We start from the raw sequence: 27,681 nt of genomic DNA, 5'->3' as shown, positions 1-27,681 counted from the left end.
GATTGAATCACCAAGAGATTGGGGTTCAATCACCCACTTGCCATAGATCTATACCCATGATTGAGAAGGATTTGACTAACATCAATTCATGAAAACTAACATCTCTGATCCCTAATGATCCTCTCCATCATTAATTCTCATTTCTTTTGTTCTTAGTGTTTGAAAACCCATTACCCAATTCCCTTCTACATTCTTGCAATTTATTATTCTTGTCATTTACATTCTGTTTCTTATTTCTTACTCTTATGCTCTTTAGAATTCAGCACTTTAATTCCTTGCAATTTATCTTTGATGTCATTTAAGTTTCTTGCACTTTAAGTTTCCGTCATTTACTTCCATTTTATTTCTCTATTCTAGTTCTTTACATTTTGTGTCATTTAAATTCTTGCAATTATGTTCAAAAATCAAAATGCTCATGAAATCAAAACTATGTTCGCTTGACTAAATCTACCATTTAACTAAAGTTGCTTAATCTACCAATCCTCGTGGGATCGACCTCACTCCTAGTGAGTCTTATTACTTGATGCGACCCGGTATACTTGCCGGTTAGACGTGAAATCTTAATTTTTACGTATCAACCCTCTCAGTGAAAACGGTCCAAATGCTCTGTCACAGCACGGCTAATCATCTGTGGTTCTAGATCATGTCGGAATAGAATCCAGTGATTCTTTTGCGTCTGTCACTACGCCAAACACTCACGAGTTTGAAGCTCGTCACAGTCATTCATTCCGTGAATCCTACTCGGAATACCATAGACAAGGTTTAGACTTTCTGGATTCTCAAGAATGGTGCCAATGGATTCTAGCTTATACCACGAAGACTACGATCTTTCGGATTGGAGGCTAAGAGATACACGCTCGTTCTAAGGTAGAACGGAAGTGGTTGTCAGTCACGCGTTCATAGGTGAGAATGATGATGAATGTCACGGATCATCACATTCATCATGTTGAAGTGCAACGAATATCTTAGAATAAGAATAAGCTGAATTGAATAGAAGAATAATAGTAATTGTATTAATACTCGAGGAACAGAAAAGCTCTACACCTTAATCTATGGTATGTAGAAACTCCACCGTTGAAAATACATAAGTGATAATAATGTTCATTGGCTTTGGCCATAGAGAGGGAACCGGAATAACCAAGACCCGGTCAAAAGACACTCAATACAATAGTAAAAAGTTCTATTTATACTAAACTAGTTACTAGGGTTTACAGAAATAAATCTTAGTGCAGAAATCCACTTCCGGGGCCCACTTTGGTGTATGCTTGGGCTGAGCTTGAGCTTTACATGTGAAAAGGCTTCTCTTGGGGTTAAACACCAAGTTGTAACGTCTGTTTGGCATTTAACTCTGGTTTGTGACGTGTTTCTGGCGTTTTACTCCAAAATGCAGCATGATACTGGCGTTGAATGCCAGTTTGCATCGTCTAAACTTGAATAAAGTATGTACTATTATATATTGCTGGAAAGCCCTGGATGTCTACTTTCCAACGTAATTGAGAGTGCACTATTTTGAGTTCTATAGCTCCAGAAAATGCATTTTGAGTGTAGGGAGGTCAGAATCCAATAGCATCAGCAGTCCTTTTTCAGCCTAAATCAGATTTTTGCTCAGGTCCCTCAATTTCAGCCAGAAAATACCTGAAGTCACAGAAAAATACAAAAACTCATAGTAAAGTCCAAAAATGTGAATTTTGCATAAAAACTAATAAAAACATCCCTAAAAGTAGCTAGATCCTACTAAAAACTACCTAAAAACAATGCCAAAAAGCGTATAAATTATCCACTCATCACAACACCAAATTTAAATTGTTGCTTGTCCCCAAGCAACTGAAAATCAAATAGGATAAAAAGAAGAGAATATACTATAAATCTCAAAATATCAGTGAATATTAGTTCTAACTAGATGAGCGGGACTTGTAGCTTTTTGCTTCTGAACAGTTTTGGCATCTCACTTTATCCTTTGAAGTTTAGAATGATTGGCATCCATAGAAACTCAGAGTTCAGATAGTGTTATTGATTCTCCTAGTTAAGTATGTTGATTCTTGAACACAACTACTTTTATGAGTCTTGGCCGTGGCCCTAAGCACTTTGTTTTCCAGTATTACCACCGGATACATAAATGTCATAGACACATGACTGGGTAAACCTTTTCAGATTGTGACTCAGCTTTGCTAAAGTCCCCAGTTAGAGGTGTCCAGAGCTCTTAAGCACACTCTTTTTGCTTTGGATCACAACTTTAACCACTCAATCTCAAGCTTTTCACTTGGACCTGCATGCCACAAGCACATGGTTAGGGACAGCTTGATTTAGCCGCTTAGGCCTGGATTTTATTTCCTTGGGCCCTCCTATCCATTGATGCTCAAAGCCTTGGATCCTTTTTACTCTTGCCTTTTGGTTTTAAGGGCTATTGACTTTTTCTGCTTGCTTTTTCTTTTTCTTTCTTTAAATATATTTTTTCCCCACTTTTTTTCTCGCAAGCTTTGTTCTTCACTGCTTTTTCTTGCTTCAAGAATCAATTTTATAATTTTTCAGATCATCAATAACATTTCTCTTTTTCATCATTCTTTCAAGAGCCAACAATTTTAACATTCATAAACAACAAGATAAAAAATATGCAATATTCAAGCATTCATTCAGAGAACAAAAAGTATTGTCACCACATCAATATAATTAAACTAATTTCAAGGATGAATTCGAAACTCATGTACTTCTTGTTCTTTTGTATTAAAAACATTTTTCATTTAAGAAAGGTGAATAATTCATGGAATTATTCATAGTCTTAAGACATAGTTACTAGACACTAATGATCATGTAATAAAGACACAAACATAGACAAACATGAAGCTTAAAAACCGAAAAACAGAGAGATAAGAATAAGGAAGTTAAGGAATGAGTCCACCTTAGTGATGGTGGCGCCTTCTTCTTGAAGGACCAATGGTGTTCTTGAGCTCCTCTATGTCTCTTCTTTGCCTTTGTTGCTCCTCCCTCATAGCTCTTTGATCTTCTCTAATCTCATTGAGAATGATGGAGTGTTCTTGGTGTTCCACCCTTAATTGGTTCATGTCATGACTCAATCCTTCTAGAGAAGTGTTGAGTTGTTCCCAATATTTGTTTGGAGGAAAATGCATTCCTTGAGGCATCTCAGGAATTTCTTGATGATGAGCTTCCTCATGCGTCTCTTGAGATCCATGAATGGGCTCTCTTGTTTGCTCCATCCTTTTCTTAGTGATGGGCTTGTCCTCTTCAATGAGGATGTCTCCTTCTATGACAACTCCAGCTAAGTAGCATAGATGGCAAATGAGATTAGGAAAAGCTAGCCTTGCCAAGGTGGAGGGCTTTTCGGCTACTTTGTAAAGTTCTAGAGAGATGACTTCATGAACTTCTACTTCCTCTCCAATCATGATGCTATGGATCATGATGGCCCGATCCACAGTTACTTTGGATCGGTTGCTAGTGGGGATGATGGAGCGTTGGATGAACTCCAACCATCCTCTAGTCACAGGCTTAAGGTCCAGTCTTCTCAATTGAACCGGCTTGCCTTTTGAGTCTCTTTTCCATTGAGCTCCTTCCATACATATGTCCATGAGTACTTGGTCCAACCTTTGATTGAAGGTGACCCTTCTAGTGTAGGGGCGTGCATCTTCTTGCATCATAGGCAAGTTGAACGCCAACCTTACATTCTCCGGATTGAAATCTAAGCATTTCCCTCGAACCATTGTAAGCCAATTCTTTGGATTCGGGTTCATACTTTGATCATGGTTCCTAGTGATCCATGCATTGGCATAGAACTCTTGAACCATTAAGATTCCGACTTGTTGAATGGGGTTGGTAAGAACTTCCCAACCTCTTCTTTGGATCTCACGTCGGATCTCTGGATACTCATTTTTCTTGAGCATGAAAGAGACCTCAGGGATCATCTTTTTCTTGGCCACAACTTCATAGAAGTGGTCTTGATGGGCTTTTGAGATGAATCTCTCCATCTCCCATGACTCGGAGGTGGAAGCTTTTGTCTTCCCTTTCTTCTTTTTAGAGGTTTCTTCGGCCTTAGGTGCCATCAATGGTTATGGAAAAACAAAAAAAGGCTATGCTTTTACTACACCAAACTTAGAATGTTGCTCGTCCTCGAGCAAAAGAAGAAAGAATATATGAAGAAGAAGAAAATATGGAGGAGAGGGAGATAGATGTGTACTCGGCCAAGGGAGATAAGAGAGGGTAATGATGTGTGAAAATAAAGAAGGATAGAGGGGTTTATATAGTGGAGGGAGAGGGGTTAGGGTTCGGTCATTTAGGGTGGGTTTGGGTGGAAAAGAGATTTTAAATTTGAAGGTAGGTGGGGTTTATGGGGAAGAGTGGATGGATGTGAGTGGTGAAGAGGTGATGGGAAAGAGTGATTGAGGTGATTGGTGAATAATGTTTGGGGAAGAGTGTTATCAAAAGGTGTGAGAGAGAGGGAGAAGGTAGATGGGGATCCTGTGGGGTCCATGATGAGCGGATAATTTATACGCTTTTTGGCATTATTTTTAGTATGTTTTTAGTATGTTTTAGTTAATTTTTATTATATTTTTATTAGTTTTTAGTTAAAATTCACTTTTCTGGACTTTACTATGAGTTTGTGTGTTTTTCTGTGATTTCAGGTATTTTCTGGCTGAAATTGAGGGACCTGAGCAAAAATTTGATTCAGAGGCTGAAAAGGACTGCAGATGTTGTTGGATTCTGACCTCCCTACACTCGAAGTGGATTTTCTGGAGCTACAGAAGCCCAATTGGCGCGCTCTTAATTGCGTTGGATAGTAGACATCCTGGGCTTTCCAGCAATGTATAATAGTCCATACTTTGCCCGAGATTTGATGGCCCAAACCGGCATTCCAAATCAGCTTAAAACTGCCCGGCGTTAAACGCCGGAACTGGCACAAGAATGGGAGTTAAACGCCCAAACTGGCACAAAAGCTGGCGTTTAACTCCAAGAAAAGTCTCTACACATGAAAGCTTCAATGCTCAGCCCAAGCACACACCAAGTGGGCCCGGAAGTGGATTTTTATGTCATTTACTCATTTTTGTAAACCCTAGGCTACTAGTTCTCTACAAATAGGACCTTTTACTATTGTATTCATATCTTTAGATCTTTGAATCTTTTGATCACTTTAGATCTTGGTAGCTATCTTTGAGTAGTCTTATGCTATCTTAGATCATGGGGCTGGCCTCACGGCCATGCCTAGACCTTGTTCTTATGTATTTTCAACGGTGGAGTTTCTACACACCATAGATTAAGGTGTCGAGCTCTGTTGTACCTCGAGTATTAATGCAATTACTATTGTTCTTCTATTCAATTCAGCTTATTCTTGTTCTAAGATATCACTTGTTCCTCAACTTGATGAATGTGATGATCCGTGACACTCATCATCATTCTCACCTATGAACGCGTGCCTGACAACCACCTCCGTTCTACCTTAGATTGAGTGGATATCTCTTGGATCCCTTAATCGGAATCTTCGTGGTATAAGCTGGAATTGATGGCAGCATTCAAGAGAATCCGGAAGGTCTAAACCTTGTCTGTGGTATTCTGAGTAGGATTCAAGGATTGAATGATTGTGACTAGCTTCAAACTCCTGAAGGCTGGGCGTTAGTGACAGACGCAAAAGAATCACTGGATTCTATTCCAACCTGATTGAGAACCGACAGATGATTAGCCGTGCTGTGACAGAGCGCGTTGAACATTTTCACTGAGAGGACGGGACTGTAGCCATTGACAACGGTGATGCCCAACATACAGCTTGCCATGGAAAGGAGTAAGAAGGATTGGATGAAGACAGTAGGAAAGCAGAGAGATGGAAGGGACAAAGCATCTCCATACGCTTATCTGAAATTCTCACCAATGAATTACATAAGTATCTCTATCTTTATTTTATGCTTTATTCATATATCATCCATAACCATTTGAATCTGCTTGACTGAAATTTACAAGGTGACCATAGCTTGCTTCATACCAACAATCTCCATGGGATCGACCCTTACTCGCGTAAGGTTTATTACTTGGACGACCCAGTGCACTTGCTGGTTAGTTGTGCGAAGTTGTGATAAAGAATTGAGATTGCAATTGAGCGTACCATGTTGATGGCACCATTGATGATCACAATTTCGTGCACCAAGTTTTTGGTGCCGTTGCCGGGGATTGTTTGAGTTTGGACAACTGACGGTTCATCTTGTTGCTTAGATTAGGTATTTTTCTTCAGAGTTCTTAAGAATGAATTCTAGTGTTTCAAGGTGATGTTCTTATCATCACCAAAGCTGATTGATTCTCATCAATTTAGCTCTTGAATGTAATGTCCTGCTGAAACTTGGCTAGCCATGTCTAATTCCTTTAGACTAAAGCTTTAGACTAACATTGCATGATTCCTGGAATTCTCATTAAGAATTTTGATATCCTTATTTTCTTTCAATTTTCGAAAAAAATCCAAAATTATTACAAAATCATAAAAACCAAAAATATTTTATGTTTCTTGTTGAGTCTAGTGTCTCATTTTAAGTTTGGTGTCAATTGCATATTTCTATTCTTCTTGCATTTTTTTTGAATTCATTCATGTGTCTTCATTGATCTTCAAGATGTTCTTGATGATTTCCTTGTTCTGATCTTTAAATTCTCTTGTCTTGAGTGTTTTGTTGTTTCTCATAAGCATTCTCAATTTGTTAGTGTCAGTAGTATACAAACTTCTAAGTTTGGTGTCTTGCATGCATTGTTTATTTGATCTTAGTTTCATTTGATTATTCCTCATTATTAAAAATCCAAAAAAAAAAAATTATGTGTGTCTTTTCAAGTCAATAATACAGAGAATTGAAGATTTAGAACATTCAGAGAGGAATTACACAGAAAAAGCTGGGCATTCAAAACGCCCAGTGAGGAAGGAAAACTGGCATTTAAACGCCAGCCAGGGTGCCTGGCTGGGCGTTTAAGGCCCAAAAGGGGTGAGTTTTGGGCGTTAAACGCCAGGATGGATACCATTCTGGGCGTTTAACGCCAGGATGGCACAAGAGGGAAGATTTTGTTTTTAATTCAAATTTTTTTCAAGTTTTCAAAATTTTTCAAAATCAAATCTTTTTCAAATCATATCTTTTCAATCATATATTTTCAAAATCAATTTCTTTCCATTTTCAAAAATACTTGCTAACAATTAATGATTTGATTCAACGTTTCAATTATGTTGCCTTTTCTGTTGAGAAAGGTTTAATGTCTTAATCATATCTTTCTTGTTAGACAGGTCATTAATTTTAAAAATCAAATCTTTTTTTTTAAATTATTTTTCAAATCATATCTTTTCAATCATATCTTTTTAAAACTATATCTTTTCAATCATATCTTTTTTAAAACTAATTTTTCAATCATATCTTTTTTATTTCTACTTTCAAAAATCTTTTTCAAAAATCACTTTATTTCTTTTCCAATCATATTTTTCGAAAATCATTCTTCAATTTTTCAAAATGTTTTTAAAATCTTTTTAATTTATTTTCGAAATATTCTTCCCCTCTTCTCACATCCTTCTATTTATGGACTAACACTCCTCCTCAATGCACAATTCGAACTCTATCTCTCTTAATAAGTTCGAATTCTTCTACCTCTTCCTTCTATTTTTCTTTTCCTCTGACACCTCAAAGAATCTCTATACTGTGACATAGAGGATTCCATACTTTCTTGTTCTCTTCTCTTTCATATGAGCAGGAACAAAGACAAGAGCATTCTTGTTGAGGCTGACCCTGAACCTGAAAGGACCTTGAAGTGAAAGCTAAGAGAAGCTAAAGCACAACTCTCTGTAGAGGACCTAACAGAAATCTTCAAAGAAGAAGACATGGCAGCCGAAAACAACAACAATGCCAACAATGCAAGGAAGGTGCTGGGTGACTTTACTGCACCTACTCCCGACTTCTATGGGAGAAGCATCTCTATTCCTGCCATTGGAGCAAACAACTTTGAGCTTAAGCCTCAATTAGTTTCTCTAATGCAACAGAATTGCAAGTTCCATGGACTTCCATTGGAAGATCCTCATCAGTTTTTAGCTGAGTTCTTACAAATCTGTGACATTGTCAAGACTAATGGGGTTGACCCTGAGGTCTACAGACTTATGCTATTCCCTTTTGCTGTAAGAGACAGAGCTAGGATATGGTTGGACTCACAACCTAAAGAAAGCCTGAACTCTTGGAAAAAGCTAGTCAATGCCTTCTTGGCAAAGTTCTTTCCACCTCAAAAATTGAGTAAGCTTAGAGTGGAAGTCCAAACCTTCAGACAGAAGGAAGGTGAATCCCTCTATGAAGCTTGGGAAAGATACAAACAATTGATCAGAAAGTGTCCCTCTGACATGCTTTCTGAATGGAGCATCATAGGTATTTTCTATGATGGTCTGTCTGAACTGTCCAAGATGTCATTGGACAGCTCTGCTGGAGGATCTCTTCATCTGAAAAAGACACCTGCAGAAGCTCAATAACTCATTGAAATGGTTGCAAATAACCAATTCATGTACACTTCTGAAAGGAATCCTGTGAACAATGGGACGAATCAGAAGAAAGGAGTTCTTGAGATTGATACACTGAATGCCATATTGGCTCAGAACAAAATATTGACTCAGCAAGTCAATATGATTTCTCAAAGTCTGTCTGGAATGTAAGCTGCACCAGGCAGTACTAAGGACGCTTCATCTGAAGAAGAAGCTTATGATCCTGAGAACCCTTCAATAGAAGAGGTGAATTACATGGGAGAACCCTATGGAAACACCTATAATCCTTCATGGAGAAATCATCCAAATCTCTCATGGAAGGATCATCAGAGACCTCAACAAGGTTTCAACAACAATAATGGTGGAAGAAACAGGTTTAGCAATGGCAAGCCTTTTCCATCATCTTCTCAGCAACAGACAGAGAATTCTATGCAGAGCCACTCTGACTTAGCAACCATAGTCTCTGATCTAATCAAAACCACTCAAAGTTTCATGATTGAAACAAGGTCCTCCATTAGGAATTTGGAGGCACAAGTGGGACAGCTGAGCAAGAAAGTTACTGAACTCCCTCTTAGTACTCTTCCAAGCAATACAGAAGAGAATCCAAAAGGAGAATGCAAGGCCATTAATATGACCCACATGGCCGAACTTGGAGAGGAGGAAGAGGCAGTGAGCGCCACTGAGGAAGACCTCAATGGACGTCCACTGGCCTCCAATGAGTTCCCTAATGAGAAACCATGGGAATCTGAGGCTCATAATGAGACCATAGAGATCCCATTGGATTTACTTCTGCCATTCATGAGCTCTGATGAGTATTCTTCCTCTGAAGAGGATGAAGATGTCACTGAAGAGCAAGTTGCTAAATACCTTGGAGAAATCATGAAGCTAAATGACAAGTTATTTGGTAATGAGACTTGGAAGGATGAACCCCCTTTGCTCACCAAAGAACTGGATGACTTGTCTAGGCAGAAATTACCTCAAAAGAGACAGGACCCTGGAAAGTTCTCAATACCTTGTACCATAGGCACCATGACCTTTAAGAAGGCTCTATGTGACTTAGGGTCAAGTATAAACCTCATGCCTCTCTTTGTAATGGAGAAGTTAGGGATCTTTAAGGTACAAGCTACAAGAATCTCACTAGAGATGGCAGACAATTCAAGAAAATAAGCTTATGGACTTGTAGAGGATATTCCGGTAAAGGTTGAAGACCATTACATCCCTGCTGATTTCATAGTTCTAGAGATTGGGAAGTGCATGGATGAATCCATCATCCTTGGCAGACCATTCCTAGCCACAGCAAAGGCTGTAATTGATGTTGACAGAGGAAAATTGATCATTCAAGTGAATGAAGAATCCTTTGTGTTTAAAGCTTAAGGATATCCCTCTGTTACCATGGAGAGGAAGCATGAAGAGCTTCTCTCAAAACAGAGTCAAACAGAGCCCCCACAGTCAAACTCTAAGTTTGGTGTTGGGAGGCCACAACCAAATTCTAAGTTTGGTGTTGAACCCCCACATTCAAACTCTAAGTTTGGTGTTGGGAGGTTCCAACATTGCTCTGAGCATCTGTGAGGCTCCATGAGAGCCCACTGTCAAGCTATTGACATTAAAGAAGCGCTTGTTGGGAGGCAACCCAATGTTATATTTATCTATTTTCCTTTGTTATTTTATGTTTTCTATAGGTTGATGATCATGGAAAGTCACAAAATCAATTGAAAAAGCAAAAACAGAATGAAAAATAGAAAGAAAAATAGCACACCCTGGAGGAAAACCTTGCTGGCATTTAAATGCCAGTAAGGGCAGCAAATGGGCGTTTAACGCCCAGTCTGGCACCATTCTAGGCGTTTAACGCCAGAAAGGGGCACCAGACTGGTGTTTAACGCCAGGAATGGGCACCAAGCTGGCGTTAAATGCCAGAAATGGGCACCAGCCCGGCGTTTAACGCCAGGATTGGCAGAAAGAGCAATTTTGCTTGCCACTTGGTGCAGGGATGAATTATCCTTGACACCTCAGGATCTGTGGACCACACAAGATCCCCACCTACCCCACCACTCTCTCTCTCTTCTTCTTCTTCTACTCTCTTCTTTCTTCTTTTGCTCGAGGACGAGAAAACCTTCTAAGTTTGGTGTGGTAAAAGCATTGCTTTTTGTTTTTCCATAACCATTTATGGCACCTAAGGCCGGAGAAACCTCTAGAAAGAGGAAAGGGAAGGCAAAAGCTTCCACCTCCGAGTCATGGGAGATGGAGAGATTCATCTCAAGGGTGCATCAAGACCACTTCTATGAAGTTGTGGCCATAAAGAAGGTAATCCCCGAGGTCCCTTTCAAACTCAAAAAGAGTGAATATCCGGAGATCCGACATGAGATTCAAAGAAGAGGTTGGGAAGTTCTTACCAACCCCATTCAACAAGTCAGAATCTTAATGGTTCAAGAGTTCTATGCCAATGCATGGATCACCAAGAACCATGATCAAAGTGTGAACCCGGACCCAAAGAATTGGCTTACAATGGTTCGGGGGAAATGCTTAGATTTTAGTCCGGAAAATGTAAGGTTGGTATTCAACTTGCCCATGATGCAAGGAGATGAACACCCTTACACTAGAAGGGTCGACTTTGATCAAAGGTTGGACCAAGTCCTCATAGACACTTGTGAAGAGGACGCTCAATGGAAGAGAGATTCAAGAGGAAAGCCGGTTCAACTGAGAAGGCATGACCTCAAGCCCGTGGCTAGGGGATGGTTGGAGTTTATCCAACGCTCAATCATTCCCACTAGCAACCGGTCCAAAGTTACTATAGACCAGGCTATCATGATTCATAGCATCATGATTGGAGAGGAAGTAGAAGTTCATGAGGTTATAGCCCAAGAACTTTATAAGGTGGCCGACAAGTCCTCTACCTTGGCAAGGTTAGCCTTTCCTCATCTCATTTGTCACCTCTGTTATTCAGTTGGAATTGACATAGAGGCAGACATCCTCATTGATGAGGACAAGCCCATCACTAAGAAAAGGATGGAGCAAACAAGAAATCCCACTCATCATGAAATCCCTGAGATGCCTCAAGGGATGCACTTTCCTCCACAAAACTATTGGGAGCAAATCAACACCTCCCTAGGAGAATTGAGTTCCAACATGGGACAACTAAGGGTGGAGCACCAAGAACATTCCATCCTCCTCCATGAAATTAGAAAAGATCAAAGAATCATGAGAGAGGAGCAACAAAGGCAAGAAAGAGACATTGAGGAGCTCAAGCACTCCATAAGATCTTCAAGAGGAAGAACAAGCCGCCATCACTAAGGTGGACCCGTTCTTTGATCTCCTTGCTCTTTATTTTTCTGTTTTTCGAAAAATCATGCTTATGTTTATCTATGTTTGTGTCTTATGATCATTAGTGTCTTAGTGTCTATGCCTTAAAGCTATGAATGTCCTATGAATCCATCACCTTTCTTAAATGAAAAATGTTCTTAATTGAAAAAGAGAAGAATTGCATGAATTTTGAATTTTATAACAGATTAATTATTTTGATGTGGTGGCAATATTTTGACTTCTGAATGTATGCTTGAACAGTGCATATGTCTTTTGAATTTGTTGTTCATGAATGTTGGCTCTTGAAAGAATGATGAAAAAGGAGACATGTTACTGAGGATCTGAAAAATCATAAAAATGATTCTTGAAGCAAGAAAGAGCAGTGAATACGAAAAAAAAACGAAAAAAAAGGGAAAAAGAAAAAGAAAAAAAAAGTCGTGATCCAAGGCAAAAAGAGTGTGCTTAAGAACCCTGGACACCTCTAATTGGGGACTCTAGCAAAGCTGAGTCACAATCTGAAAAGGTTCACCCAATTTTGTGTCTGTGGCATGTATGTATCCGGTGGTAATACTGGAAGACAGAGTGCTTTGGGCCACAGCCAAGACTCATAAAGTAGCTATGTTCAAGAATCATCAAACTTAACTAGGAGAATCAATAACACTATCTGGATTCTGAGTTCCTATAGAAGCCAATCATTCTGAATTTTAAAGGATAAAGTGAGATGCCAAAACTGTTCAGAAGCAAAAAGCTAAAAGCCCCGCTCATCTAATTACTCCTGATCTTCATAGATGTTTTTGGAATTCATTGCATATTCTCTTCTTTTTATCTTATTTGATTTTCAGTTGCTTGGGGACAAGCAACAATTTAAGTTTGGGGTTGTGATGAGCGGATAATTTATACGCTTTTTGGCATTATTTTTAGTATGTTTTTAGTATGTTTTAGTTAGTTTTTATTATATTTTTATTAGTTTTTAGTTAAAATTCACTTTTCTGGACTTTACTATGAGTTTGTGTGTTTTTCTGTAATTTCAGGTATTTTCTGGCTGAAATTGAGGGACCTGAGCAAAAATCTGATTCAGAGGCTGAAAAGGACTGCAGATGTTGTTGGATTCTGACCTCCTTGCACTCGAAGTGGATTTTCTGGAGCTACAGAAGCCCAATTGGTGCGCTCTTAATTGCGTTGGATAGTAGACATCCTGGGATTTCCCGCAATGTATAATAGTCCATACGTTGCCCGAGATTTGATGGCCCAAACTGGCGTTCAAAATCAGCTCAAAACTGCCCGGCGTTAAACGCCGGAACTGGCACAAGAATGGGAGTTAAACGCCCAAACAGGCACAAAAACTGGCGTTTAACTCCAAGAAAAGTCTCTACACATGAAAGCTTCAATGCTCAGCCCAAGCACACACCAAGTGGGCACGGAAGTGGATTTTTATGTCATTTACTCATTTTTGTAAACCCTAGGCTACTAGTTCTCTACAAATAGGACCTTTTACTATTGTATTCATATCTTTAGATCTTTGAATCTTTTGATCACTTTAGATCTTGGTAGCTATCATTGAGTAGTCTTATGCTATCTTAGATCATGGGGCTGGCCTCACGGCCATGCCTAGACCTTGTTCTTATGTATTTTCAACGGTGGAGTTTCTACACACCATAGATTAAGGTGTGGAGCTCTACTGTACCTCGAGTATTAATGCAATTACTATTGTTCTTCTATTCAATTCAGCTTATTCTTGTTCTAAGATATCACTTGTTCCTCAACTTGATGAATGTGATGATCCGTGACACTCATCATCATTCTCACCTATGAACACGTGCCTGACAACCACCTCCGTTCTACCTTAGATTGAGTGGATATCTCTTGGATCCCTTAATCGGAATCTTCGTGGTATAAGCTAGAATTGATGGCGGCATTCAAGAGAATCCGGAAGGTCTAAACCTTGTCTGTGGTATTCTGAGTAGGATTCAAGGATTGAATGACTGTGACGAGCTTCAAACACCTGAAGGATGGGCGTTAGTGACAGACGCAAAAGAATCACTGGATTCTATTCCAACCTGATTGAGAACTGACAGATGATTAGCCGTGCTGTGACAGAGCGCGTTGAACATTTTCACTGAGAGGACGGGACTGTAGCCATTGACAATGGTGATGCCCAACATACAGCTTTCCATGGAAAGGAGTAAGAAGGATTGGATGAAGACAGTAGGAAAGCAGAGAGACGGAAGGGACAAAGCATCTCCATACACTTATCTGAAATTCTCACCAATGAATTACATAAGTATCTTTATCTTTATTTTATGCTTTATTCATATATCATCCATAACCATTTGAATCTGCCTGACTGAGATTTACAAGGTGACCATAGCTTGCTTCATACCAACAATCTCCGTGGGATCGACCCTTACTCGCGTAAGGTTTATTACTTGGACGACCCAGTGCACTTGCTGGTTAGTTGTGTGAAGTTATGATAAAGAATTGAGATTGCAATTGAGCGTACCATGTTGATGGCACCATTGATGATCACAATTTCGTGCACCTGTCCACAGATCCTGAGGTGATCCTGTGGGGTCCACATATCCTGAGGTATCAAGGATTTCTCATCCCTGCACCCTTTAGGCGTGTAAAACGCCCTCTGTATGCAATCTTGGCGTTTAACACCAGACTGCAGCATGTTTCTGGCATTAAACGCCACTTCCATGCTTGTTTTGGGCGTTTAACGCCAGTCTTCCTCAAGGTGTAATCCTGGCGTTTAAACGCCAGACTGCTGCTTGTTTCTGGCGTACACACCAGCCATATGCTCCTTATTGGCGTTTAAACGCCAGTAAGCTCTTCCTCCAAGGTGTGCTGTTTCTTCTGCTATTTTTGATTCTGTTTTAATTTTTGCAATTGTTTTGTGACTCCACATGATCATAAACCTAATAAAACATAAAAAAACAATAGAAATATAGATAAAAAAATTGGGTTGCCTCCCAATAAACGCTTCTTTAATGTCAATAGCTTGCCAGTGAGCTCTCATGGAGCTTCACAGATGTTCAGAGCATTGTTGGGATCTCCCAACACCAAACTTAGAGTTTAAATGTAGGGGTTCAACACCAAACTTAGAGTTTGGTTGTGTCCTCCCAACACCAAACATAGAGTTTGATTATGGGGGCTTTGTTTGACTCTGTATTGAGAGAAGCTTTTCATGCTTCCTCTTTATGGTTGCAAAGGAATATCTTTGAGATTTAAACACAAGGTAGTCCCTATTCAATTGAAGGACTAGCTCTCCTCTGTCAACATCAATCACAGCTCCTGCTCTGGCTAGGAAGGGTCTTCCAAGGATGATGGATTCATCCTCATCCTTTCCAGTGTCTAAGATTATGAAATCAGCAGGGATGTAAAGGCCTTTAACCTTCACTAACACGTCTGATGAGCGAATAATATATACACTTTTTGGCATTGTTTTTAGTATGCTTTTAGTATGTTTTAGTTAGTTTTTAGTATATTTTTATTAGTTTTTAGTTAAAATTCACTTTTCTGGACTTTACTATGAGTTTGTGTGTTTTTCTGTGATTTCAGGTATTTTCTGGCTGAAATTGATGGACCTGAGCAAAAATCTGATTCAGAGACTGAAAAGGACTGCAGATGCTGTTGGATTCTGACCTCCTTGCACTCGAAGTGGATTTTCTGGAGCTACAGAAGCCCAATTGGCGCGCTCTCAATGGCGTTGGAAATTAGACATCCTGGGCTTTCCAGCAATGTATCATAGTCCATACTTTGCCCGAGATTTGATGGCCCAAACCGGCGTTCCAAATCAGCTCAAGAATGCCCAGCGTTAAACGTCGGAACTGGCACAAGAATGGGAGTTAAACGCCCAAACTGGCACAAAAGCTGGCGTTTAACTCCAAGAAAAGTCTCTACACGAAAATGCTTCAATGCTCAGCCCAAGCACACACCAAGTGGGCCCGGAAGTGGATTTTTATGTCATTTACTCATTTCTGTAAACCCTAGGCTACTAGTTCTCTACAAATAGGACCTTTTGCTATTGTATTTTCATCTTTGGACATCTAGTTCTTAGATCAGATCTTTAGATCATTGAATCTTTTGATCCTTGATCATTTGGAGTCTTTTGATCATGTATTGGGAGGCTGGCCATTCGGCCATGCCTAGACCTTGTTCTTATGTATTTTCAACGGTGGAGTTTCTACACACCATAGATTAAGGTGTGGAGCTCTGCTGTACCTCGAGTATTAATGCAATTACTATTGTTCTTCTATTCAATTCAGCTTGTTCTTATTCCAAGATATTCATTCGCAATCAAGAACTTGATGAATGTGATGATTATATGACGCTCATCATCATTCTCACTTATGAACGCGTGCCTGACAACCACTCCCATTCTACAAGCAAACAAGGCTTGAATGTTTATCTCTTAGATTCCTTAATCGGAATCTTCGTGGTATAAGCTAGAATTGATGGCGGCATTCAAGAAAATCCGGAAGGTCTAAACCTTGTCTGTGGTATTCTGAGTAGGATTCAATGATTGAATGACTGTGACGAGCTTCAAACTTCTGAAGGCTGGGCATTAGTGACAGACGCAAAAGAATCAATGGATTCTACTCCAACCTGATTGAGAACCGACAGATGATTAGCTGTGCCGTGACAGGGTACGTTGAACATTTTCACTGAGAGGACGGGACTGTAGCCACTGACAACGGTGATGCCCAACATACAGCTTGCCATGGAAAGGAGTAAGAAGGATTGGATGAAGACAGTAGGAAAGCAGAGAGACGGAACATCTCCATTCGCTTATCTGAAATTATCACCAATGAATTACATAAGTATCTCTATCCTTGTTTTATGTTTTATTCATAAATCATCTATAACCATTTGAATCTGCTTGACTGAGATTTACAAGATGACCATAGCTTGCTTCATACCAACAATCTCCGTGGGATCGACCCTTACTCGCGTAAGGTTTATTACTTGGACGACCCAGTGCACTTGCTGGTTAGTTGTGCGAAGTTGTGATAAAGAGTTGAGACTGCAATTGAGCATACCATGTTGATGGCGCCATTGATGATCATAATTTCGTGCACCAACGTCCTCTACCAATCCATAAGCTTGTTTTATTGACTTGTCTGCCATCTCTAATGAGATTCTCGCAGCTTGTACCTCAAAGATCCCAAGTTTCTCTATTACGGAGGTTCCAACATTGCTCTGAGTATCTGTGAGGCTCATTGAGAGCCCTCTGTCAAGCTATTGACATTAAAGAAGCGCTTGTTGGGAGGCAACCCAATGTTATATTTTATCTATTTTCCTTTGTTATTTTATGTTTTCTGTAGGTTGATAATCATGGGAAGTCACGAAATCAATTGAAAAAGCAAAAACAGAATGAAAAATAGAAAGAAAAATAGCACACCCTAGAGGAGAACTTGCTGGCGTTTAAACGCCAGTAAGGGTAGCAAATGGGCGTTTAACGCCCAGTTTGGCACCATTCTGGGCGTTTAACGCCAGAAAGGGGCACCAGACTGGCGTTAAACACTAGGAAAGGGCAAGAAGTTGGCGTTAAACACCAGAAATGGGCACCAGCCCGGCATTTAACGCCAGAATTGGCATAGAAAGCAATTTTGCTCCCCACTTGGTGCAGGGATGACTTTTTCTTGACACCTCAGGATATGTGGACCCCACAGGATCCCCACTTACCCCACCACCCTCTCTCTTCTTCACCCATTCACCAATCACCTCAACCACTCTTCCCCAAAAACCCTTCACCTATCAAATCCCATCTTTCTCTTCACCACTCACATCCATCCTTCATAAAACCCCACCTACTTCACCATTCAAATTCAAACCACTTTCCCTCCCAAACCCACCCTCCCATAGCCGAACCCTACCCCTCTCTCCACCCCTATATAAACCCATATTCACTCCTTCATTTTCACACACCCTAAACACTACTTCTCCCCCTTTGGCCGAACCACAAAGCCATCTCCATCTCCTCTATTTCTTCTTCTTCTACTCTCTTCTTTCTTCTTTTGCTCGAGGACGGGCAAACCTTTTAAGTTTGATGTGGTAAAAGTATTGCTTTTGTTTTTTCATAACCATTTATGGCATCCAAGGCCGGAGAAACCTCTAGAAAGAGGAAAGGGAAGGCAAAAGCTTTCACCTCCGAGTCATGGGAGATGGAGAGATTCATCTCAAGGGTGCATCAAGACCACTTCTATGAAGTTGTGGCCTTGAAGAAGGTAATCCCCGAGGTCCCTTTCAAACTCAAAAAGAGTGAATATCCGGAGATCCGACATGAGATCCGAAGAAGAGGTTGGGAAGTTCTTACCAACCCTATTCAACAAGTCGGAATCTTAATGGTTCAAGAGTTCTATGCCAATGCATGGATCACCAAGAACCATGATCAAAGTGTGAACCCGGACCCAAAGAATTGGCTTACAATGGTTCGGGGGAAATATTTAGATTTTAGTCCGGAAAATGTAAGGTTGGCATTCAACTTGCCCATGATGCAAGGAGATGAACACCCTTACACTAGAAGGGTCAACTATGATCAAAGGTTGGACTAAGTCCTCATAGACATCTGTGAAGAGGGCACCCAATGGAAGAGAGATTCAAGAGGGAAGCCGGTTCAATTGAGAAGGCATGACCTCAAGCCCGTAGCTAGGGGATGGTTGGAGTTTATCCAACGCTCAATCATTCCCACTAGCAACTAGTCTGAAGTTACTCTAGACCGGGCCATCATGATTCATAGCATCATGTTTGGAGAAGAAGTATAAGTTCATGAGGTTATAGCCCAAGAACTTTATAAGGTGGCGGACAAGTCCCCTACCTTGGCAAGGTTAGCCTTTCCTCATCTCATTTGTCACCTCTGTTATTCAGTTGGAGTTGACATAGAGGGAGACATCCCCATTGATGAGGACAAGCCCATCACTAAGAAAAGGATGGAGCAAACAAGAGATCCCACTCATCATGAAATCCCTGAGATGCCTCAAGGGATGCACTTTCCTCCACAAAACTATTGGGAGCAAATCAACACCTCCCTAGGAGAATTGAGTTCCAACATGGGACAACTAAGGGTGGAGCACCAAGAACATTCCATCCTCCTCCATGAAATTAGAGAAGATCAAAGAATCATGAGAGAGGAGCAACAAAGGCAAGGAAGAGACATTGAGGAGCTCAAGCACTCCATAAGATCTTCAAGAGGAAGAACAAGTCGCCATCAGTAAGGTGGACCCGTTCTTTAATCTCCTTGTTCTTTATTTTTCTGTTTTTTTCGAAAAATCATGCTTATGTTTATCTATGTTTGTGTCTTATGATCATTAGTGTCTTAGTGTCTATGCCTTAAAGTTATGAATGTCCTATGAATCCATCACCTTTCTTAAATGAAAAATGTTCTTAATTGAAAAAGAGAATAATTGCATGAATTTTAAATTTTATAACAGATTAATTATTTTGATGTGGTGGCAATACTTTTGTTTTCTGAATGTATGCTTGAACAGTGCATATGTCTTTTGAATTTGTTGTTCATGAATGGTTGGCTCTTGAAAGAATGATGAAAAAGGAGACATGTTACTGAGGATCTGAAAAATCATAAAAATGATTCTTGAAACAAGAAAAAGCAGTGAATAAAAAAAAAGAAGCGAAAAAAAAACGAAAAAAAAGGAGAAAGAGAAAAAGAAAGAAAAAGAAAGAAATAAAGTTGTGATCCAAGGCAAAAAGAGTGTGCTTAAGAACCCTGGACACCTCTAATTGGGGACTCTAGCAAAGCTGAGTCACAATCTGAAAAGGTTCACCCAATTATGTGTCTGTGGCATGTATGTATCCGGTGGTAATACTGGAAGACAGAGTGCTTTGGGCCACGGCCAAGACTCATAAAGTAGCTGTGCTCAAGAATCATCATACTTAACTAGGAGAATCAATAACACTATCTGAATTCTGAGTTCCTATAGAAGCCAATCATTCTGAATTTCAAAGGATAGAGTGAGATGCCAAAACTATTCAGAGGCAAAAAGCTAAAAGCCCTGCTCATCTAATTAATACTGATCTTCATAGATGTTTTTGGAATTCATTGCATATTCTCTTCTCTTTATCTTATTTGATTTTCAGTTGCTTGGGGACAAGCAACAATTTAAGTTTGGTGTTGTGATGAGCGGATAATTTATACGCTTTTTGGCATTGTTTTTAGTATGTTTTTAGTATGTTATAGTTAGTTTTTAGTATATTTTTATTAGTTTTTAGTTAAAATTCACTTTTCTGGACTTTACTATGAGTTTGTGTGTTTTTCTATGATTTCAGGTTTTTTCTGGCTGAAATTGAGGGACCTGAGCAAAAATCTGATTCAGAGACTGAAAAGCACTGCAGATGCTGTTGGATTCTGACCTCCTTGCACTCGAAGTGGATTTTCTGGAGCTACAGAAGCCCAATTGGCGCGCTCTCAATGGCGTTGGAAAGTAGACATTTTGGGCTTTCCAGCAATGTATAATAGTCCGCGTTAAACGCCGGAACTGGCACAAGAATGGGAGTTAAACGCCGTTGTTCTTATGTATTTTCAACGGTGGAGTTTCTACACACCATAGATTAAGGTGTGGAGCTCTGCTGTACCTCGAGTATTAATGCAATTACTATTGTTCTTCTATTCAATTCAGCTTGTTCTTATTCCAAGATATTCATTCGCACTCAAGAACTTGATGAATGTGATGATTATGTGACGCTCATCATCATTCTCACTTATGAACGCTGCCTGACAACCACTCCCGTTCTAAAAGCAAACAAGGCTTGAATGTTTATCTCTTGGATTCCTTAATCGGAATCTTCGTGGTATAAGCTAGAATTGATGGCGGCATTCAAGAGAATCCGGAAGGTCTAAACCTTGTCTGTGGTATTCTGAGTAGGATTCAATGATTGAATGACTGTGACAAGCTTCAAACTCCTGAAGGCTGGGCGTTAGTGACAGACGCAAAAGAATCAATGGATTCTACTCCAACTTGATTGAGAACCGACAGATGATTAGCCGTGCCGTGACAGGGTGCGTTGAACATTTTCACTGAGAGGACGGGACTGTAGCCACTGACAACGGTGATGCTCAACATACAGCTTGCCATGCAAAAGAGTAAGAAGGATTGGATGAAGACAGTAGGAAAGCAGAGAGACGGAAGGGACAAAGCATCTCCATACGCTTATCTGAAATTCTCACCAATGAATTACATAAGTATCTCTATCTTTATTTTATGCTTTATTCATATATCATCCATAACCATTTGAATCTGCCTGACTAAGATTTACAAGGTGACCATAGCTTGCTTCATACCAACAATCTCCGTGGGATCGACCCTTACTCGTGTAAGGTTTATTACTTGGATGACCCAGTGCACTTGCTGGTTAGTTGTGCGAAGTTGTGATAAAGAGTTGAGATTGCAATTGAGCGTTCCATGTTGATGGCACCATTGATGATCACAATTTCGTGCACCAACGTCCTCTACCAATCCATAAGCTTGTTTTATTGACTTGTCTGCCATTTCTAATGAGATTCTCGCAGCTTGTACCTCAAAGATCCCCAGTTTCTCTATTACGGAGATTGGCATAAGATTTATAATTGACCCCAGGTCACACAGAGCCTTCTCAAAGGTCATGGTGCTTATGGTACAGGGTATTAAGAATTTACTAGGATCTTATTTCTTTTGAGGTAAAGTTTGCTGAGCCCATGTATCTAGTTCACTAATGAGCAAGGGAGGTTCACCTTTCCAAGTCTCATTACCAAACAACTTGGCATTCAACTTCATGATGGCTCCTAGATATTGAGCAACTTGCTCTTCAGTTACATCTTCATCCTCTTCAGAGGAAGAATAGTTCTCAGAGCTCATGAATGGTAAAAGGAGGTTCAATGGAATCTCTATGGTCTCTAGGTGAGCCTCAGATTCCTTAGGTTCCTCAGTGTGGAACTCCTTTTTGTTCAGAGGACATCCCAGGAGGTCTTCCTCACTGGGATTCACGCCCTTCTCCTCCTTTGTGCATTCGGCCAAATTGATTATATCAATGGCCTTGCACTCTCCTTTTGATTCTCTTCTGTATTGCTTGGGAGAGTACTAGGAGGGGTTTCAGTGATTTTCTTACTCAGCTGACCCACTTGTGCCTCCAAATTTCTAATGGAGGACCTTGTTTCACTCATGAAACTTAAAGTGACCTTAGATATATCAGAGACTATGTTTGCTAAGCTAGAGAGACTCTGCTCAGAGTTCTCTGTCTGTTGCTGAGAAGATGATGGAAAAGGCTTGCTATTGCTAAGCCTGTTTCTTCCATCATTATTAAAGCCTTGTTGAGGCTTTTGTTGATCCTTCCATGAGAAATTTGGATGATTTCTCCATGAAGAAATATAGGTGTTCCTATAGGGTTCACCCATGTAATTCACCTCTGCCATTGCAGGGTTCTCAGGATCATAAGCTTCTTCTTCAGAAGATGCCTCTTTAGTACTGTTGGATGCATTTTGCCATCCATTCAGACTCTGAAAAATCATGTTGACTTGCTGAGTCAACATTTTGTTCTGATCCAATATGGCATTCAGAGCATCAATTTCAAGAATTCTCCTTTTCTGAGGCATCCCATTACTCACAGGATTTCTCTCAGAGGTGTACATGAATTAGTTATTTGCAACCATGTCAATGAGTTCTTGAGCTTCTGCAGGCATTTTCTTTAGGTGAATGGATCCACCTGCAGAATGGTCCAGTGATATCTTAGAAAGCTCAGATAGACCATCATAGAATATATCTAAGATGGTCCACTCTGAAAGCATGCCAGAAGGACACTTTTTGGTCAACTGCTTGTATCTTTCCCAAGCTTCATAGAGGGATTCACCATCTTTTTGCTTGAAGGTCTGAACATCCACTCTAAGCTTGCTCAGCTTTTGAGGAGGAAAGAACTTGGCCAAGAAGGCCGTGACCAGCTTATCCCAAGAGTCCATGCTATCTTTAGGTTGTGAGTCCAACCATGTTCTAGCTCTATCTCTTACAGCAAAGGGGAACAACATGAGCTTGTAGACTTCAGGATCTACTCCATTAGTCTTAACAGTATCACAGATCTGCAAGAACTCAGTTAAAAATTGATAGGGATCTTCTGATGAAAGTCCATGAAACTTGCAGTTCTGTTGCATTAAAGTAACTAGTTGAGGTTTCAGCTCAAAATTGGTTGCTCCAATGGCAGGGATTGAGATGCTTCTTCCATAAAAATTAGAAGTAGGTGTAGTATAATCACCAAGCATCCTCCTTGCGCCTCCACCATTGTTATTGGGTTCGGCCATGTCTCTTTCTTTTTCGAGATTCTCTGTAAGGTTTTCTCTTGATTGTTGTGCTTTAGCTTATTTTTCAGAGTCCTTTCAGGTTCAGGATCTGTTTCAACAAGAATGTCCTTATCCTTGCTCCTGCTCATATGAAAAGGAAGAGAACAAAAAAGAAAAAGGAATCCTCTATGTCACAGTATAAAGATTCCTTTGTGTGAGTAGAAGAAGAAAAGAATAGAAAAAGAAGGAGAAAAATTCGAACACAGAAGAGAAGTGTTAGTAAATGAATAAATAAATAGAAAGAGATGAGAAAGAAGAGTGTTCGAAAATTGTTTTTGAAAAATAAGTTAGTGATTTTCGAAAATTAAGAGAAGAAATAAAATTAAAATTAAAATTTGAAACAATTAGTTAATTAAAAGAATTTTGAAAAAGAGTGAAGAATTTTCGAAAATTAGAAAAAAAAGTAGTTAGGTGGTTTTGAAAAAGATAAGAAATAGTGAAACAAACAAAAAGTCAGTTAGTTAGTTGAAAAAGATTTGAAAATCAATTTTGAAAAGATTTTTGAAATCAATTTTGAAAAAGATATGATTTGAAAATAAAAGATATGATTAAAATTTATTTTGAAAAAGATTTGATTTTTAAAATTAAAATTGATTACTTGACTAACAAGAAACTAAAAGATATGACTCTAGAATTTAAAGATTGAACCTTTCTTAACAAGAAAGTAACAAACTTCAAATTTTTGAATCAATCACATTAATTGACAGTAAAGTTTTTGAAATTTTGAAATAAAGATAAGAAAAAGATTTTGAAAATCAAAATTTTTTAAATTTTCGAAAAATAATAAGAAAAATGAAAAAGATTTGATTTTTGAAAAAGATTATGGAAAGATAAGATTTTTAAAATTGAAATCTTGACTTGACTAACAAGAAACAACTTATTTTAAAAATTTTTGACTAAGTCAACCCAAAGATTTCGAAAAATATGAGACAAATAAGGGGAAAGATATTTTTTATTTTTAAATTTTTTTATGATGAGAGATAAAAATACAAAAATGACTCACAACATGAAAATTATGAATCAAAACACATGATGCATGCAAGAATACTATGAATGTCAAGATGAACACCAAGAACACTTTGAAGATCAAGATGAACATCAAGACTTATTTTTGAAAAATTTTCAAGACAAGAAAAATATGCAAGACACCAAACTTAGAAATTTGCAATGCTTAGACACTATGAATGAAAAAATGCAAATGAAAAATAACAAAAAACATAAAAATAAGAAAATATGAAGATCAAACAAGAAGACTTACCAAGAACAACTTGAAGATCATGAAGAATGCAATGCATAAATTTTTCGAAAAATGCATAAAAAATTTTTAAAAAACATACAATTGACAACAAACTTAAAAATTGACACTAGACTCAAACAAGAAACACAAAATATTTTTGGTTTTTATGATTTTATAATTTTTTTTGGATTTTTTTTAAATTAATTTTTGGAAAAACAAAAACAAAGAAAAAAAATTTTTTTGAAAAATTTTTGAAAACTTTTTTGAAAAGAAAATTACCTAATATGAGCAACAAGATGAACCGTCAGTTGTCCAAACTCGAATAATCCCCGGCAACGGCACCAAAAACTTGGTGCACGAAATTGTGATCATCAACAATGGCGCCAATAGACTTGGAGCTCTCAAACGTGAATCACACTTTGTCACAACTTCGCACAACTAACCAGCAAGTGCACTGGGTCGTCCAAGTAATACCTTACGTGAGTAAGGGTCGATCCCACGGAGATTGTTGGCATAAAGCAAGCTATGGTCATCTTGTAAATCTCAGTCAGGCAGATTCTAATGGTTATAATGGTTTTTGAATATAAAATAAATAAAGCATAAAATAGAGATAGAGATACTTATGTAATTCATTGGTAAGAATTTCAGATAAGTGCATAGAGATGCTTTGTTCCTGTTGAATCTCTGCTTTCCTACTACCTTCATCCAATCTTTCATACTCATTTCCATGGCAAGCTGTATGTTGGGTTTCACCGTTGTCAATGGCTACCTCCCGCCCTCTCAGTGAAAATGGTCCAAATGCTCTGTCACAGCACGGCTAATCATCTGTTGGTTCTCGATCATGTCAGAATAGAATCCAGTGATTCTTTTGCGTCTGTCACTACGCCCAACACTCGCGAGTTTGAAGCTCGTCACAGTCATTCAATCCCTGAATCCTACTCGGAATACCACAGACAAGGTTTAGACTTTCCGGATTCTCAAGAATTCTGCCAATGAATTCTAGCTTATACCACGAAGACTCCGATCTTTCGGATTGGAGGCTAAAAGATACACGCTCGTTTTAAGGTAGAACGGAAGTGGTTGTCAGTCACGCGTTCATAGGTGAGAATGATTGTGAGTGTCACAGATCATCACATTCATCATGTTGAAGTGCAACGAATATCTTAGAATAAGAATAAGCTGAATTGAATAGAAGAATAATAGTAATTGCATTGATACTCGAGGAACAGCATAGCTCCACACCTTAATCTATGGTACGTAGAAACTCCACCGTTGAAAATACATAAGTGATAATGGTGTTCATTGGCTTCGGCCCAGAGAGGGAACTGGAATAACCAAGACCCGGTCAAAAGACACTCAATACAATAGTAAAAAGTTCTATTTATACTAAACTAGTTACTAGGGTTTACAGAAATAAGTCTTAGTGCAGAAATCCACTTCTGAGGCCCACTTTGGTGTGTGCTTGGACTGAGCTTGAGCTTTACACATGCAGAGGCTTCTCTTGAGGTTAAACGCCAAGTTGTAACGTCTGTTTGGCGTTTAACTCTGGTTTGTGACGTGTTTCTGGCATTTTACTCCAGAATGCAGCATTAAACTGGTGTTGAACGCCAGTTTGCATCGTTTAAACTTGAATAAAGTATAAACTACTATATATTTCTGAAAAGCCCTAGATGTGTACTTTTCAACGCAATTGAGAGCACGGCATTTGGAGTTTGGTAGCTCCAGAAAATCCATTTCGAGTGCAGGGAGGTCAGAATCCAACAGCATCAGCAGTCCTTTTTCAGCATAAATCTGATTTTTGCTCAGGTCCCTCAATTTCTGCCAGAAAATACCTGAAATCATAGAAAAACACAAAAACTCATAGTAAAGTCTAGAAATGTGAATTTTGCATAAAAACTAATAAAAACATCCCTAAAAGTAGCTAGATCCTACTAAAAACTACCTAAAAACAATGTCAAAAAGCGTATAAATTATCCGCTCATCATTAAGCGCTTGAGATGAAGTCATATGCACTTGAGAAGATCCATACTGATGATAATGGTTCAGATATGATGACTAAAAGTTTACCTGCAGTGAAGTTTGATTTCTGCAAAAAAAAAAGGCGGATTTAGTGGAGCAGCCTATCCCTACTTGAGTTGGTGAGGGAGAAATTTGTTGGTGGGTCCCAACTTCAAGTGAGGCCCACATATTATATAAAAAAAGAAAGAAGTGGCTAAAAAGCCATGGAGGGAGAGAGAATGAGAGTCTTGCTCTCTCATTTAGAAACAAAAAAAAAGGGAACAGTGAGCCGTCGAAGAGAAGAAGAGAACATTGGGGAAAAAATGACAAGTTATCTTGATCCGATTAACTTGGTAAATTCGCTCCATTTCTTATGAAATTTCAGTATATGATTCCTGGTGTAGAGATGAATATTAGAATATAACTTGCTAGTTGTATTGTCTTCTCTTTTGCCTGATTTGAGATACCCATTTTTGTGGAGGATTTATGTTGATTCCACCAGTTTTAGTGATGTATTTTGTTGATTGTTGAGATTCCCTAGTGTCACTAGGAAGACTGTTTGTGTACCCATTATTCTGATAGTGGAAGATTTTTCTAGACTAGGTCCCGTGAATTTTTTGTCCCTCTTTTGAGAATTTTTCCACGTTAAAATTCTGGTGTCTGATTATTTAATTTCTCTGCCATTATAATTGTTGCTTGGAATATTTTTAGTATTGTCTATTTAATCGTATAAATTGTGAAAAAATTATTTCTAATACTTTCGCTGTTAGACAGGTTCTTATTTGAACATTTTTTTGAATTTTTCCAACATTAATTTAGTGAGAGTCTAAAAAATTTTGTGGATATGTCAATATATGAAAGCCTGTGGCTTGGTGGCTAATGATTGACCTGCAAATTAACAAGTGACACTTGTTAGATATAAAAGTTTGACTAGGTTTTGGCTTACACACTACTGTTATGTCAATGCCTAGTAGGTATAGCCAGTCTAACCACCAAATTTATCATACCACTAGAGACGACACGTACATATAATGGATATCAGTGTAATTATATTCTTTATTTCTCCTTAAAAGTAACTCTTGAAAATTAGATGGGACTATTTGGGCTATTTGATTATGCCTCTCAATTTACAAGGCATAATGAATTGAATCTGAAACTGTATATTGTAGGGCAGCCTCTATTCCAAGGGAAAATGGCAACAAGGCCTGCCTTCAAATGAAGTTAGTTTACAATAAATTGGCACCAATTTTTCTGTGTGTATTGGGATGGATGGAATGTGTTTGTCCATGCCTACTTTTCAGTGAATTAGAACTTTTTCATATGATTGTGTTTAAGGTTTGTGTCTCTACTCCT

At 38.9% G+C, this 27,681-nt stretch overlaps 1 non-coding gene and 1 pseudogene across 1 annotated transcript; both read left to right on the top strand.

Annotated features, from left to right (window-relative positions):
* Window positions 1-27,681, top strand: part of LOC130980702 (E3 ubiquitin-protein ligase AIRP2-like) — a 48,186-nt pseudogene that overhangs the window by 16,205 nt on the left and 4,300 nt on the right.
* Window positions 22,549-22,652, top strand: LOC130954860 (small nucleolar RNA R71). Its single transcript, XR_009076436.1, has one exon. It is a non-coding gene; the product is annotated as a small nucleolar RNA R71 (small nucleolar RNA).

Source organism: Arachis stenosperma, chromosome 1 (assembly GCF_014773155.1).
Source record: "Arachis stenosperma cultivar V10309 chromosome 1, arast.V10309.gnm1.PFL2, whole genome shotgun sequence".
In the NCBI taxonomy this organism is placed as follows: domain Eukaryota; kingdom Viridiplantae; phylum Streptophyta; class Magnoliopsida; order Fabales; family Fabaceae; genus Arachis; species Arachis stenosperma.
This window is presented reverse-complemented; position numbering and strand designations above follow the sequence as displayed.